This window comes from Condylura cristata, unplaced genomic scaffold (genome assembly GCF_000260355.1).
Source record: "Condylura cristata isolate star-nosed mole 26May11 unplaced genomic scaffold, ConCri1.0 scaffold00001, whole genome shotgun sequence".
Classification (NCBI taxonomy): domain Eukaryota; kingdom Metazoa; phylum Chordata; class Mammalia; order Eulipotyphla; family Talpidae; genus Condylura; species Condylura cristata.
Window position 1 is genome coordinate 9,065,378 of NW_004567102.1, and position 17,729 is coordinate 9,083,106.

The window sequence follows — 17,729 nt, forward strand, 5'->3', positions numbered from 1 at the left end:
TGAGTCAGAAGTACAGGTTAGATTCCTGTGAACCTCTGGTCATAGCATTTCATCAACTGCTCAACATATAACCTTGTTTTATATGTTTTTTGTTTAAAGACAACTTACTTAACAGCTATTGCTGACTCACTGTTGAATTCCTGGCCAGCAGCACAGTAACCCAGGCCTGAATGAAGCTCACCTGCCATGTATTTTCTCCAGCAGGCACATCACAGCCCATTTACACTGGGGAACACTGGCCATCCTTTCAGCACTACAAGTGGGAGCATTTTAGGCAGCAAAATCAACAAGAAAATGGACAAAAGTATGAAAAACCTGGCAAAAAATACACCATGACAAATTTATGGTATGAAAATTGAAACAAGAAGGCAATGTCACTCTGATTAACCTCAGCTGGGAGGTAACCAAAATTTTCACTGCTCCATGCAAGTCACCATGACCGTGAAAGCACAGAAGGACACTGCTAGGTTACACATACGTTATAGAGAGTGGGAGAATCCGCAGATACAGAGCCGAAAAGAATGAGGGTTGAATGTGTACTCATAGCTGCTTATACATAAAGAAAATCTGATCTATAGTTGCCTGATGATGTTGATTTTTACTTTTTTTTCTCTAATTACTTTTTCTCTCTCTATTCCTCCTGTAAGTGAGACCATTCAATATTTTTCTTTTTCTTTCTGGCTTATTTTGTTGAACATAATCCCTTTCAGATCCATCCATGTTGCTGTGAAGGCCATGAGTCTATACTTTTGACGGCAAAGTAATATTCCACTGTGCAAATATACCACGTCTTCTTGATCCAGACATCTATTTTTGGGCATTCTGTAGGGGTAGAGGCAGGAGAACGACCAGGACAGGGGTGGGAAGAGCACAGTGATGGTGCATGGGGGAATGGGTGTGGGACTTTCATGGGGAAATCATACATTGTACAAAAATGAAGGATGATATAGTGAATATATTAAAAATATTAAATAATTAAAAAAAAACAAAAAAACTCCCCCCTTAGAAAACCTAATAAATAAAAATATGCTAAGAAAAATAGAAATAAAAGTATAATCATAACACACACAAAGAAAATCTGGAAGTATCCAAGAAATGCGTAAGTATTGTCTGTGGGGGTGGGTGAAATCTGAACCAACAGTGATAAAGACAAGTGGGAGGAGCCCTTTCATTTTATAGGTTTTTATATTTTTCTAAACTTTTGAAGCATGGGAACTACTTTTCAATAAGTAAACAGAGGACATCAAACAGTGGAAAAACCTGCATGCACACATGAAAGCAGTATTTGTGCCTTACAGTTTTATCTAAATGTAAAACATAAATACCTTACTAGTCTTTTGAGGTATGGTCCAGGCTTTTAATTTCCCCCTTTTGCTCACGGAACTGAACAGAGCTTTGCATTTGCCTTTTATGCCTAAACTACCACATAAGAGATAAACGAACCATCTTTGGGTTCCGTCTTTGTAAAGGGGAGCCAGAGCTGAGGACACCGGCAAAGAAGCGGAGACTCAGAGCTCTGACAAGCTTATATTCTCTCTCCCTCTAGCGCCAGTCTGCAGAAATTGTCTTGTTCACACCTAACTTGGCAGTATTTTTCTCTTGGTAATTCTTTGCTTTTAATAATTCTTTCCAAAGCATTCTGCCTATTTTTCCTAGAAACAGCATTTCTCTTTCTTTTTTTTTATATTCAAGGGTCATTGGCTCACATCACATCTAATTCATTTATGCAATTACAATAACACATACAACTTGCATAAACAGGTTTGGGAAACCAGCCTGGGGCTGGCTGAGTCCCTGACTTCCCTTGTGGGAGAGGGTTCTGCATGGGGCTGGGGGGTGTTGGGGAGCCATCATGGATGATCAGTTCACCTGTGTGTGACATTGTCTTGTAAATGATGCTACAAGGAAGCATGATGCTGCTGAATTTCACCTGGTGGCCCTGAGCCTTGGTTCATCTTGGCCATATGTGTATCTATAGGTCACAGACTCAGGGGGGAGGAGGGGAAATGAGGGCCAGGTGGGGGTGGGGCCCAGAGAGCTGGGTGCCTGGTGGTGCAGGTGGTGCTTTAACAAACACTTTCAGAAGTGACTGGACCTTTTTTTCAAAGACCTTCCTTCCAGGTGTGATTTCTGAGAGCACCGGTATTTAGAGTCACGTTTTAGGAAAAGGATGAGGAAAGGTCTCTTTCCAGTGTCCTATTAGCCCCCCCCCAACCCCCAGTCCCCTGGAGCTGTTTGGAGTATAAATCCCCAGTCTGAGCCCCTGGGTGTTCCCAGTTGAGGTGGACCCCTCAATAGCTAGGGGCATGGTGGCCCTCTGTACTTTCAAAAGGAGGGAAAAGATCAAAGTACACGAACTAAACCTACAAGGCCTTGTTTCCACAGGTGACCGTAATCCTGCTTCACAGGCCCCCATTTCCAGGCCCCCAACAAGTTTCACCCTTCCACCCCTGCCCTCTGTTCACTCATCTGAAAGACAGGAGGAGCCCGAGTTGCAAAGCTGGGACTCCCAGCGTCCACTTCCCTGTGTCCTCTCAGAGCATTCCCAGGCTGTCCTCTCTGTTCCCACTGCCCAAGCTGTGGGGCAGCCTCTTAAGAGGTGGTCTCACCCCTGCAGCCCTCCACCCCTTACCTCCAGCGCATAAGTGTCCAGGCAGCATTGCCTGCCACATGAGGCCTCTCCCAGCCTGGCCTCACCTGCTGTTGCCCGCTCACCCCCAACCAGTCACCACACACACCCCGAGCACTTCCCTGTGCAGCTACAGATTCTAAAACGCTGTCGCTCTGCCTGAAGTCCCTTTCTCCATTCGCCATCCCCATCTCCTCCGTTGAACATCTAGTATGAAGACTGCCTTGGTTCTCTGCCATTCGCTACCAGGAAATGTCAAGTGCCCCCCATGTATCAGGAACAGTGGGTCTACGACAGAGTCAGCTCCTGGGACCTGTAATCTGCGGGGGTGGGGTGCAGACTCAATACGAATTCTATGACTGGTGACGGCTGTAATAAAGGGCTGTCACCTCAGCAGGAAGGTCAGGGAAGGATCCTCTGAGGAAGCAACAGTGCTGCAATGATCCAAATGACTGGGACTTAAATAGGGAGAAAGTTCCACAGAGTCAAGGACAGTACAGGCAAAGGTCGGTGGTGGGTGGAGAACATGGTAGACATAAGGAGATAAAGAGGTCCAGGTGAGCTGGACTGTGGGATGAGAGTCATGGTGACGACCGGAGAGGTTAGGGCCAGGCCACTCTGGAGGGCAAGGGTTTTTATCTTCACACTAAGAGCAATGGGGAATCACGCAAATGTTTTGAGCAGTGTGTGTGCATGTGCTCAACCACGTGTGACGGATGGGATTTGACTTTTCTTGTAAAGATCTTATTTTTATTTATGTACACAAGAGCTTGGGTGGAGGCTGAGGTGTGGAAAAGGGGGGTTGAGAGGATTCACCAGAGACAAAGTGGGGAGCAGAACAGGCAGACTGAAATACACTGCTGAGGGGAGCAGCGGGTGGGGTCTGCCGTGCCATGTGGGTCACCTCCCTGGCCGGGGATCGAACTCGTGCTGCAGTGGCTGCCGGTACCTTCATAGTGCTGAGACTTAATCCCTTGTGCCTCTAGGAAGGCCCTGGATTTGCCTTTTGGAAAGGGTACAGAGTAGACGACGGGTCAGCAAACCCCTCCTGTACACAGATGGTACATACTCTAGACTTCGCAGTCAAGAGGCAAAATCAAGGTCGTGATGTAGACAGACACTTACATAAAGAAGAGAAGAAACATTTCTACAAATGTTTGGGGTTCACACAATATAGTAGTAACTGAGTATAATTTTGTTGATACTGATCTGTTCATGAGAAGAATGGAATTATTTTTTGACGAGTAACATTTTGCTTAATTGGGGTTCAAAGTCAGTGTTTCCATATCAACTATTCATATGCACAGACACATACAAAGCTCACGGGCTGTATGTGATCAGGCCAAAGCAGGATTTGGCATATGGGCCTCAATTTGTGGACCCTGGTGGACGATGGACTCCAGGAGGATGATGAACCAGGCCAGATGGACCAGGGTGATGATGTTAGGGAACTTCGGGGTGAAGCTGATAGGACTTAACAATGGAACAGGCATGGGGTGCTGAAGGGAAGTAGCAAGATGATGCCCAGAAGTCAGGTTGCACCTGTAACGACGGGGCAGGGAAGGCACTTGGGAAGTTCAGTTTCATTTGAAACCAATAACAGGAGCTGTCACTGAGGCAACTGCACAGGAGTCTTGAGGGCTTGGAGAGGGTCCTGAGTCCCCTGACAATGGGTAGTCTGTGAAGGCGGGGACATAAGGAAGAAAGCTGCAGAGCAAGACAGGGAAGGCCTTGCGCTCAGTCCGCGCGGCTTCATTATGCCCACTGTTCCCAACTGTGTGACCTGCTGCCCTCAGACTGTGCATCAGCTGTCTTCAGGGGTCAGTATAACACAGGGTGCCTACCAGGCACTGAGGAGAAAGGGAAGGGGAGAGGACAGAGAGCCTGTGTTTACACAGCTAACACGTTAACGATGCTTTGATTCACGGTAGAAGAGGGGGTGACCTCTGCTCCTGCCTAGGAGGGCTGACCATCTCTGGCGTGAGCCTTCCACAGGAGCTGTTCTTGAGGGGGTCACCAGGCCCTCTGCAGTCACATGAAGCCACCCAAATGTGAGTACACACACACACACACACGTTTGCACACACACACATTTACACACAAATCTCTTCCCCACCGACCCCTGGAACATGATTTGTGTTGAAGGTGTATTGACAACATATCCATCAGCTGTCAGTTCCATATGTCTAAGTATTATGTTCCATCACAAGAGAATTATTTTTTTTGTAATTAAAAAAATAGTAAAGTGGCAATTCTACTCAAGACAAGGAGGGGAGAAAGGAAAAAAGCCACAAGTGAAAAAAAGGTAATTTTTCATTTTCTTCCTTTTCTTTTCTTCCTTTCTCTTTTTTCTGAAGAGAAAAGTAAGAAGCCCACAGCCATGTCTCCAGCTTGTCTGCAGCACTGTGGAGAAAACATCAGTTCCAGACCTGGCAAAGCCTGTCCTGGTGACGGAGGAGAGATTTCTCGGCATCTCTGGAGCTCAGAGATGACCAGTCGCTGTGGTCCAGAATGGAGTCTCTGACAAGGACATCAGGACTCTTGGGAGGGTGTGTGTGACCAATAGCGACATTCTGGAAAGTGCCATGCAAAGCACACACATACACTATTTATTTAGTCCCATAACACATCCGTGACTCAAAATTGTTTGTCTTTGAAAGATGAGAAAATTAACACGTAGTGGATGACCTGCCCAAGGTCACATCGTTAGTGACAAAGGTGTAGGTCTCTGATGCCAAAGGTTGAGGTTCTCTTTGATTTTCTGCAGTCCCCCTTGTTCCCGCTGGGAGTCTGATTAGCACGAAACTATTTCTCCCCTGGCTAGATCCCTCCAACTTAACATTTGTGAAGGAACAAGGACAGCTAGTTTATCCACCATAGTATAGACAGTTCTTAGCCAACTTCAGTCTTCTAGTAGGTAGACATGAATTTGGAGCCTTGGAAGAATGACCAAGAAGTAGGTGTACATATGGGTAGACAGATGTACCTACACATACCTACATAAACCTGTTTCTAGGTTTAAAGGGTTCAGCTTCAGCTATCCAGAAAGCTTTCCTTACTGATCAGAACTTCTCTCAAGGGAAGCACAGATGTACCAAGAGCACTGGCTTTGGATTCAAAAGACCGGAGTTCACATCTTAACCTTCCACTGGCAAAGTGAGTAACAAGCAAGCAAGTCTAACCTTTTTCTTTTTTTTTTTTAACTTTGATTTCAACATCTGTAAAAGAACAACACCTGGGGCCCTCCCTGGTGGTGCAACAGGTTAAAGCTCAGTACTAGGAAGTATCTGCAGCCACTGCAGCAAGCGTTTGATTCCCCAGGCAGGGAGGTGACCCACGTGGGCAGCAGACCTCTCCTGCCTCACCCGCTGCTCCCCTCAGCAGTGTGTTTCAGTACATCTGCCTGTTCTGCTCCCCACTCTGCCTCTGGTGAAGCCTCTCACCCCCTGCACTTCTGGCCTGTATCCCAGCTCTGTACGCATGAATAATCTTAAAAAAAAAAAAATAACCACACTTGATTTTGGTGATGAAACATTCAATGTAAGGGGACAGTGTAGATCCAGTGAGGCCTCACCACCTGGGGTGAGGATCATGTAGTTTTGTTTTGACTTGGGTACAGTTTAGATCAAGCTCAATGATTTAACTGGATTGGCTGTTTCATTCTTGGGCAACCTTCAACCCTCCTTTGGTTTCAGTAACAGAACGGTGCACGGAGCAGTGGACACAGCAAAGAAGAGAGAAAACCACCTGCTGGAAATCTTCAGCAGTCCGAGGCCCTTTGGTGCAGGGCTGATACCCTGACTTCTCCTGACACCCCAAGAACAGTGCTACATCAGGGCACCCCCACTTCTCTCACACCACAGCCCATCTCCCGTGCGCTCAGTGCCTTGTTGACCATCTTCAGATGGCAGAATGCAGATGCTCATTGTGGAGGAGGGTTTTCCCTTGGAGAGAGGTCTGGGACTCTGGGGGTCAGTGCAAATTCAGGAGGTGCCTTAGGACTGAGTGTGGCCAGAGATCAGGTCAGGTTCAAATATGGTTACTGATAATGTGTGTGGGGTGTGTGTGTGTCAGGGGATTTGATTTTTAGGGTCTAGCTGTCAAGAAGTTCAAGACCCCCGAAGGGAAAAAAAGAATGATTTATTAAGAATGATGTGTGTGTGTGTGTGTGTGTATATATTATAGTAATTAAAAAAGAATGATTTAGAAGGCATGGAGAACTTGCTGATATCTGTGGTTATCATAAAAAAAGAAAAGAGCTTTGGGGCCTCCCTGGTGGCGCAGCTGGTTAAAGCACAGCACTAAGAAGCCTAAGCCACTTTTGCATGAGTTCAATCCCTGCCTGCCTCAGAGGAGATCCACATGGCGAGGCAGACCTCTCCTGACTGCCCACTGCTCCCCTCAGCAGTGTACTTCATCCATCTGCCTGTTCTGCTCCCCACTCTGTCTCTGGTGGCTCCTCTCACTCTCCGCATCTCTGGCCTGTACCCCAGTTCTGTATGAATAAATAAAATAAATCTTTAAAAAAAAAAAAGAAAGAAAAGAGCTTTAAGGGGTGCATCTTAGTTACCCAAAGTCATTTCATTCCCTCCGTGCCACCAGATAAGGAGAGAGCCTACTTCCTTTTCTGTTTCAAGGAAATGGTTACCAGCTCTCAGATTGCAGGAAATTGGCAGTAACTCTGTCCATATTGGCCATTTCTTTACTTTTCATAATTACAGCCCTTGGGTCTGCTTAAACAAAAACCCCAGGGGACATTTGTGTGGGAACCCTAGTGGAGAGTGAGTGCATCACATGCCCACATGGTGGTGAGAAAACGTCCCGCCAAAAGATATGACTACGTAAAAGACTGACAGGCTGATCCAACTCGAGGACATATAAAGCACCCCCCTTTCAGGAACTTAGGGTGCACTGCCTGGCAGGCTGATCCCAGGGAAGCAGGCCCAGGGTGGCGCTGGTGGCCCACATCTGCCCCCAGGTGTGATGGGCAAACAAGACCTTCTCTGGGTTCTTCGGCAAGGCAGACCCACCAAGGGCTTGTAGTCACGGAAGCCTGCAGGCAGGGAGATACGGCCCCAGGACATGTGCGGCAGGAGCAAACCTCAGGGAGCCGGAGTCTAAGACCACGCGACCAAGGCCAGAGCCCCCCAGTGCCCATAAAACCACTGCCCCGGCAAAGAAACTAAAGCCTCCATAAGACTTGGGCGGCCTCCAAAAGACAAGAAGACATCACTGAAAGCAAAGAAGCAAACTCCTATTTATTTCCATTCCATAGATAAAAAATTCTCTGAAAAGCTTTCATTTTGTCCTTTTCCCCTTCACTCTTGGGCTTCTGGACCTAAACCAAGGCTCCCCCCACCTCTTCTTGATTATTTGCACATAGATTATCTCCCTCTTCATGGGACACTCACAGGAAATTTAAACATTCTCAGAAGGGGTTCTTTTAAGCCCACTTCCCCTGCCCTGCACCTCCCACCCCCACCAGATGCTGCGTATTCAGGAAATGCAAACCCAATATAAAGATAACTCAGACCAAACAGAGAAGGAGACCGGCCCTGTGACCTTGTTGGGCAAATGACTTCCCCTCCCTGCACCTCAGACTCAGCTTCCGCTGAATGAGGCTGTGGACTGTGGGGCTGTGAGGGGGTCCCTGGGCTCCCACCTTGGAGGGCTCTTCAGGGTAAACATCCACGGGCCCTGTCTGTCCCTCAGACACCGGACAAGCCTGAGCCCGGATACAGAGGCAGTGGGGTGTCCATGGCTGACCTGACCCCCACCCTCTGGGGCGTGGGGCAGCAGGGTGAAGAGTGCTAGGAATCGGCACACCTGGATGTGCCTCTCAGCTTTGCCATTTTTGGGCAACGGAAAGAGAAAGAGAGAGAGCAGGTGGGTATCAGAGCGGACCGTAGCTCTAGGTATTTCATGTTTAAAAATTGAATAATGTGCCTGACTAGTAGAATCTGAGGTGGAGCTGACAGTCAATTCCAGAGCAGCACTTTTATGAAAGACTCAGTTTATTCAGTGGTGAAATTGTAGTATAAATGCATGTTGGTTTTCAATGATCCACCCCTAAAACTGTCCTAAAAGACAGGTTAGCAAATACAAAAATAGGCCATTTAGAATATATTTCTGTTGGCTTTCAAGGGGCTCTGCAAACAAAGGAATCCCAACACCCCAAACTTCTCAGAGAGCTCCAGACATGGTGTGTGCTGACTTCCACATCGCATCTGGGACAACCTGTGGTTTCCCCGTGTAGGGTTCAGCTAACAATGAGAACTCAACCTGGGGTGTCACCGACCAATATTTTTAATCTATCAGTTGGGATCCTATGAGCAAGGCCAGCTGGACGGTGTAAGCCATCAATCTTGGCTCGTAGCGCTCAGTAACTAGAATGAAGGAGGGACAGGAAGCATGAATCATAATCTGGAGAGCGGCTGCTAATAGACTTTGAGGTTTGCAGGCAGGGGTGGGGGTGGGTGGGTCGGTCCCTCATCTGGGAGAAGGTCAGCATCATCTTGGAGAACAAAGCAGCTCCTTGCTAGGCACAGTGTCAGTCTGTGAGAAACCCTCACCCTTCTAGACACTGAGAGCAGTACTTGGAGAAAGAAGATAAATGGTTGATTCTGAGTACATTTTTGTGTTCACTGTGAACTGGAGTATTTATCAGAGAGACAGAAGGCAAATGCAAATCCATTTAAGATCACCACGTTCATCAGTCAGGAGTAGTCAAACGCACTTGGGAAGTCAGTTCCTGCTGAGACACAGTCAAACGTGAGTTGCAGGACTGCTCGGAGCTTTCAGTGTGCTGGGGGTGGTGGGTGCGTCCCAATAAGGGGCCACTGAAGTCATCTGTGAGTGTAGAAGCACCAGTCTGGGTCTCTCTACACCTCATTTCACATCCCCCATTTCTGGGCTCCCCACTCTGGTCAGCCCCATTCTTTCTCCCTGCTTCTCCAGGGAACCCTCCCTGACCACCCCAGGGCACAGTGTGTGCAGTGTGTGGCTTCCCTGGAACCCACTCTGAAGGTGTGACACTTGATTTTATGTAGCTGTTTTAGATTTGATGCTTTTTTTTTTTTTTTTGCCTTTAGGGTCAAAGTGATGGCCCTTTTTATACCATTTGTCCACTGTACCAAGTCCCAAGCACTACAAACAGCAGGTATTGAAACAAAGTTGATGTCTGATAACTATGAAATCAGGAAATTATACAAATCTGAAAGCAATATAAAGCCAGTTACTAGAAGGGAGTGTGTGAAATAGAGTCACATCAGCTATAGGAACAGAAGTAAAATGGACAGTGAAGACTCCGTCCCACCCAAGTTTCCATCAGGGTGATCATCCCACCCCCTGACCTGGGGGGGCCCCAGACGGGGGAACCCCCAGTGGGAGGCAGCCTACGGATTTAGTCCCGGCAAGGCCCATGACAGAGGGCATGACTGGCGTGAGGTGTTGAGACACTGGGCATCTCACTGCAGAACCCACGTTTTATAGTTTCTATAAACACCAACCACACACCAGTGTGTCTGTTTTTCCTCAGGTAATTCCAAGAATACTCCAGGTTCAAGGACCTAGTAATGAGGCTGAAGTTCTCACAGGGACCCTAGATTTTTGCACATTTCAGAAACCAGCTCTGTCAACTGAAAAGCACCACTGAGGAAGAGAGTGGACCCTGGAGGGGCTGCCTTCAATCCTAACGATGTTGACTGCTCCCCCTGAGTACTGGCCACACCAGGCTTTTATTTTGAGCACTCCACACACCATCCACTTTCACCCTGAACAGCTCCATCTCTCGTCTCCATGTTACAGATGAAAAAACTGGAGCTCGTGTGCCGTGAGTCCCCTGTGATGGAAGGCACACCACCAGCAGACAGGAAGATCAAAGCAGGGAGGGTGGTAGAAAGGGGGGCAGAGAAGAGACTCCAGAGGGAAGAAAGTGAGGAGAGAGCAGCATGAGGACGAGAGGAAGCTGGCGCGGGAGGAGTGCAGGGCCTGGCTCTGGGTCCCCGGGCCTTTGTGAAGTAGGAATGAAGCAGGGAAATTGCTGATGACCGCCCGGAGACACAAGCCACGAAATATGCAGAAGCCATTTCCTCTCTCAAAGAAGATAAACAATAGATTCATAAACAAATTTTACAAAGACTGTCCAGCTATTTAAAGCATTCTGGTAGGAACTCATATCCTATGTGAACATAAAGTTTAATCCTGGAAAAATGTTCAGCAGTTATGCTGGGGATAGGGAAGGCGGGAGACAGACGGCAAGGGGAGAGGGACATATTCCTTGCCTCTGTCACCTGCTAGTGCTGTGACTATGGCCACTTCCATGTCCTCTCTGAGCACTGATTTACACTTCCGTGACAAAAGAATAGTAATCCCAGCCCTGCCGCACATTCTAGTAATATGGCAGATCAGATATACTACTTGACCATGCCAACTGAAACAACTAACATGCTGGATACAATTTCAAATATAAAAACAGACACAAACTGCAGAGTTGGTACAACTGGCTGGTACAGCTGGAAGTATTCCTCAAAGGCCAAAACAACCCAAAATAGCAAAAAATTGACTTTTGCCCTGAGTGTTCCTGCTAGTTCCTAGAGATTTTAAATGCCCCCATGAAAGTTGCACAGGGTGCAGGATAACACTCTAGCTCCTATGTAAAAAAAAAGTTGGTACTCCAAAAATCTCCACCTTCAGTGAATCAGAAATACACACACAATACAGAAGAGGCCGCCAGGCAACTTGACCTTGGGCTGTGTAGAATGAACATTTGTGACCCAAAGCAGGACCTCACATAGGTTTGCAGTCTGCATTCATGCCACTTGGGTAGCCAGAAAAACTTTAGGTAGAAAATTAGTTTGAAGTGTTTCTGGTTGGCTTTCACTCCAGACAACTGCACAAGTTAATTGATAGACCAATTAATAGTCTCTGGAAAAATCAGCATCAAGCTAGATCTCAAATGATTGTCAAAGACAAAGTTCAAAGGAAAATGAGTGAGCACCTCACAGAAAATGACATTAAAAACAGCAAACAAGGCAGCATGAGTACTAATCAGAAGAAAAAACAGATGGCAGAATCAGACCTGCGGAGATTTCATATTCTGGAATGGCCACACATGAAAGTCTGTAATCTCTAAAGAGTTACTTTAGCGTGGTAAATAAAAAAGAAATTTGCAGATATGAGCAAGAAATAAGAGACTAAGGAAATCACCAAGTGGATATGAAATGTAATGGGCCAGAATTTCTTGAAATGATAAATAAAGGAACTCATGGAAAAAGTTCAACAGAGCAGCACTTGAGACACAGAGTAAATTAAGTGGAAGACAGATTTGAAGAAATTATTCAGAATTCCCCTTCAGTACTCAGAGACAAAAAAAAAAAAAAAAAAAAGAAGGAAAATATGATACAGAGGTTGAGAGAGAGAGTCTAGAGTGAGAAGGTTTACAAAAGTCTAGAATGAGGTTTACTAGCTGGAGTTCCAGAAGGGGATATTAGAAAGGGGGAAGGAAATATTCAAGGAAATGAAGGGTAAGACTTTTCCAGAATCTCTAGTGCTAGAAATTCCAACAAAACCCAAGCAGATTAAAGAGAAATTTATACCCAGTGACGTGATAATGAAGCTTCAGGACACCAAAGAAAGCAGTACTTTTATAGCTGGAGAGAAATGTTGGGTCAGTAATAAAGGAACAGTTTTAGACTGACAGTTAACTTCCCAACAACAGCATTTGAAGCCAGAGTCAGTGGAAAAATAGCTTTGATGACCTGAGAGAATACATCCAGTAAGGCCACCATTCAAAACCATGAACAAAAGAAGACATTGCCAAGCCCACAAAATACACACACACACACACACACACACACACTCTTGAGTTTACCACCAATAAACTCTCACTAAAGGGTAATGCTAAACTTAGGATTTATTTTAGGTTGAAGAAAAATAATCTCAGGTTCATGAAAGAATGGTGAGAAAAGATATTGGTAAGGATGTGGAAAATCTGTACAAACACTGCATAAAATAATGTCCCCTACCTTGTAGGGGAGAAAAACAGGATAGAATGAACACACAGTATTATAACTGCATATCAACTAGGAAAGGTAACGACTGGAATTCAGCCAGTCTATGGTGCTTGTATTGTTTGGGAAAAAGGTAAAGACACTGATTAATATTAGACTTTGTTAAGTATGCCTGTTAAAACAGCTGGGGTCACTTACAGAGTGTATGACTTCTAAATAAGGAAATGAAAAAAATGGAATGAAGGAAAAAAACATCACAATTGAAAAGAAAAAGCAGGAAAAATGGAAAGCATATAAAGCACCTCATCAATAAGATCCATTTATTCTAAATATCTATGCACCAAATAGCATTGCTTAAAATATATAAAACAAAAACTTTGAGCATTCCAGTTAGAAATTGACAGATTCAGTGGGAGATTTTAACACACTTCTCTCAATAATTGATAGATGAATCAGACAAAAGCTGAAAAGACATATTATAAATGATTTGCAAGGCACAATGCACTGACTTATTTCAGTGAACATATATAGAAAACTATATTCAAAACTAGAGAATACATTTTTTTTTCAAACATTCACATGGAACATTTAAGAAAAAGTTAAAAAGAGATAAGATATTTAAAAAGGAGCTCACCGAAATGGTTCAATGTTTATTTCAAACTCTCTCCCAGAGACCAAACCTACTCGGTCTTTAAAAAGACAGACTGTGGGCCCTCCCTGGTGGCGCAGCGGGTTAAAGCACAGCACTGAGAATCTAAAGATGCTTCAGCCTGAGTTCGATCCCCGCCTGCCCTGGAGGAGACCACATGGCGTGGCAGACCTCTCCTGACCCACCCGCTGATCCCCTCAGCAGTGTACTTCGTCGATCTGCCTGTTCTGCTCCCCACTCTGTCTCTGGTGAAGCCTCTCACCGCCCCTGAGCCTCTGGCCTGTACCCCAGTTCTGTATGCACAAATAAATAAATCTTAAAAAAAAAAAAAAAGACAGACTGTGTTTCTTGTCCACTGGTATCACTCCAGAGTCTGGACTGTACTAGGAGGCTTGTACTAAGTACTGCAGAGTGAACAGGGAATGAGTGACTGATTTTTTGTTGATGGAGCAACTGGCACGGTTGGCACATGGAAAGGGACAAGAGGACAAAGTGAATGGTCCTTGTCTCAAGGGAGAATTTACAGAAAAAAGAAAAAGCAGAGACAGGACAGTCATCTTCAAATTCTCAATCGCTGACAACCTCTCTGATTCCAAATGGCAGAGTGGCTGAGAGGCCGGTTGGAGAGAGGAAGAGTTGAACCAAAATCAGGAGGAATTTTCTAACAATGCACTGTTCTACACTGGTGGAGAAGTGGCCTGGCCAACATCCTGTGTGCGACAGGAGACCCCACCTCTTGGTGGTCCCACTCCATGGGACCCACCCTATTCAGAAGTTCCTTGGCCTTAGATTCCCTGGATGGCCACTCCCTAAGAGATCTGCCCAAAGTGTCACATTCGGGAGGTGAGAAACAACAAGATCGTCAGTGTCCCACAACTCAATTCACCGTCCTTTCTGCTCCACCATCGGCCTCCCCATTAACCAAAACGCGCACACTTTGCCCTTAAGACTGACATGCACTTTCAGAACGTACCCATGTAGTCCCCATTCTTCTAGACATGGCTAGGGATTACAAAAGCCTACGAATGAATTAAAATGAAAATTCCTAAACCTTCCCGGAGGAGGAAGGCGTGCTCACCTTGACCTCTGCAGCAGATGGGTGAGTTGGGGCTCTGAGGGCTTCTCCTGTGGCTGGCCAGTCATGCTGTTCTCATGCTGCTGGGCAGGTGGGCAGAGGAGACCTGGTTCTATCAGAAAAAGAGAAGGCAAGGTCACTCCTTCATGGTTTGCTCTTGGCTCTCCCAAGTGCTCTTGAGGCTGGCCTTACCCGTTCTTGAAGCGCCATCAGGGAGTTGACAGAATACACCAGACAAACATTTCCTGTGGTTGACAATGTGCCAGGCACACTGACTGGAATGAGGTTTGCGAAGTTGAATCAGACCCCTCCTCCCCCACAGAGAGAAAGAGAGAGAGAGGTATACATGCTTCATCACAATATAAGTTGTAATTTCCCAAAATTCATTTGATAGTCTACAAGTCCCAGCAGCCGCATAGTAGACGGCTTCCCGAACTACTTGTGACGAAGGACCAGTGGCTTTATCTTGAATTTCCCATCTACTGCAGATGCATACTTTTTAGAAGCTGTAATAAAAATGAACTAGAAAATGAACTTGAAAAATACTCATGCAAAGGACAAGTCCATTTTCTTTGATTATTCAACAGATCGCACTGTCAAGTCGGCATGAACGTTTCTAAATGCTTCCCCTCAGTTTCCGTAACTTATCTGGTAGTCAGCAGCGTGCAGGAGGCCACGGTCCCAACAAGCACACCTGGTAACATATGGAGTGGGTTTCTGCACGCTGCACCTTTCCTATGATGCACTGACCTCTAACTCCCGGTTTAGAGAGAGTGGCTGGGAAGAAAAAGGATGTCGAATTCATTCTCTGGACTACGGTTTTGAGACTTCGTCATCTCTCTCCAGGCAGTGTGGCTTCAACACCAACTTGCTGGATTCAGGTGACAGAGCATGAAGTTCATGGAACCTGGTCAAAAATTGTGCCTGGAGCCCCACACCCTTCCATCTCGAACTTCCTGGCCCCCCTGTAGCCCCTGGCTGAAGTTGCTGTCTTGAATGGGCGGAGCAAAGCACCAGCCATGGAACAGACTGGGCCGTCTCAGAAAATAAATTATTCCCCAAATGTCAAGAGGGCTGCTGGTGTTCATTCTACTACTTAATGCTTGCTACAAAAATATGATTTAAAAAAAATTGAGAAATCCTTTGTCTTTGACAGTCAGCTCTCCCCCCTCCCCCAAAGCCTTTAAATGCCTATTGCCGTAATACTTGAGGGAGAGATTACAGTCATTTTCACCCATTTGAATGTTTAAGAGAAAGTGCTCATTCCTCTAAAATCTCAGCTTTTAAGTAGTTCTTATTTTAAACTTTAGAAGACAACTCTGCAGAAGAAAAACTTCCCTTTTCAAAGTCTTTTTTTTTTTTTTAATGCAAATATACATGCACCCTCACTCCCTGCTTCAAATGCTAAATCATCTGCAATTTGGGAGTTTGTTGCTCATGAAATCCTAGCAATAAGCACATCATAAACATTCGATAGCAACAGAATGCTTTTGAAGCAAGGTCTGTAACGTTACAAAGATTGTATATCATTATCTCCGAATGTTGACGAAGACAAGGTTATGGGAATAAGTGTTTATGTACAAATAAATCACTATCGCAAGTGGCAACCTGAAGAGAGACCTTACCAAGAAGTAAGTTGGGGCCTGGGGCACTGGAAGGCAGGAGTGTACCTGCCGTGGCGTCCGTGAATAAACCTACTGTCCCTCTCAACAAACCGCCCTGCAGCAGTGACTCCTTGGAACAATATGTCCCATGAGCAAGAGTCATGGTTGAATGACCACACAGTCAACTTTTATTGGTCATCTACTATGTCAGGCCTTGGGCTAGACTCTGGGGCTCTCAAGGTGGGTTCTTCCAAGAGAGCCAAGACAGCGACCGATAAGCAGGAAATTACAACTCCCTTCCCTGATAAGTGTACTGGCAAGTTTAGGGGAAAGAAAATGTTATAACCAGCTGCAACCAACTCTCCACCCATTATGCAACAGTGAGACCAACGTGGTCCCTGCTTTCATGGAGTTTATAATCCAGTGGAGGAAACCAACATTAACAAATCAGAAATGACTGTGATAGTGATGTGCTCTAAAGACGGATATCACTGTCATAACAGCTTAGGGCCAGGTGCAGAGGGCGCATGGGAAAGGGTCCGTGACAATGTCTGTCATCATCTGGCTCCCGGACCCCACAGACAACACAACCCCCAAATGCTCAAGTTCCTTATATACATATAATCTATGAACATCCTCTCTACTTTAAATCATCTCTAGGGCCTCCCTGGTGGTGCAGGGGTTAAAGACACAACACTAGCAAGCTATCACCAGCCACTGCAGCACAATTCGATCCCCATCAGGCCAAGGAGTGACCCACATGGCACGGCAGACCTCTCCTGTCTCGCTCACTGCTCCCCTCAGCAGTGTATTTCAGTCAGTCTACCTGTTCTGCTCCCCACTCTGTCTCTGGTTAATTCTCTCATCACCACTGCACTTTGGCCTGCACCCCAGTTCTTGCATACATACATAAATACTTTTAAAAATCATCTTTAGATGTAGATGCTACAGGACAGCTGTTCTACTGCATGATTCAGAATACTGACAGGAAAAAGCCTGTGCTTGTTGAGTTCCGTGTTCAGTTACAGGCGTGACCATTGTACACTAACTACATGCTGTGTATTTTCCATCCACAATTGGTTGAACCCAGGCATGAGGAACTCACCAGACAGGAAAGGGCTGAATGTAATTCATCTTTAATCTGAGCCCTAAGAATCAGTCAAGCGAAACAGGGAAGGCAGAAGGGGAAAATACAGAGAAAGAGTGATGCCCGGCACAATGACTAGCCAGGGCCAGCATCCTGGGGACAGGGAGTCAGGTGCATACTGGCTGGGAAAAGGGGGTGCTTAGTGAGGATCAACTCAGCTCATACCTGCTTCCATCACTATGGTACTCAAAGCAGCAAGTAAAGATGTACAGGTTTTTCAAAACATACTCTGCTCTTCAACAGTGGTAGTAACTTGGCCAAACTCCAGTTTGGCTGGTGGTCACATCAGGTGGCCAGTGCAGGTCTGGGGAAGCCCACCTTCTGTGATCAAAATGCTTGCTGGAGCCTCACAGCAAGATGTTACTCTAAAAGAAGTTCATACAATTCCATCTGTGGAACATGAGCTTTCAAGCAAACAAGAAGACGTGGGTTCAAATCTAACTATCCTTCACTGGTTATGTGGCCTGGTTCTTTTATAAAACCATGTTAGCAGGGCCTTCCTTTCAGGGTGTCAGGGAGAGCATGGGCCCCACACAGCACACACTGCCTGGCTCCTCACAGGCCCTGGCTGAGAGGCAGCATCACCATCACCACCAGGGAGTAGGGACAGTCCTG

The 17,729-nt window shown here is 46.0% G+C and overlaps 1 protein-coding gene across 1 annotated transcript in view; it reads right to left on the reverse strand.

Moving 5' to 3' along the window:
- TRERF1 (transcriptional regulating factor 1) overlaps window positions 1–17,729 on the reverse strand; it is a 203,745-nt gene that overhangs the window by 50,930 nt on the left and 135,086 nt on the right. The window contains exon 4 of the mRNA XM_004673482.2: window positions 14,367–14,475. The gene's annotated coding sequence lies outside the window, so the exon portion shown is untranslated. The remainder of the gene's footprint in view (window positions 1–14,366; window positions 14,476–17,729) is intronic.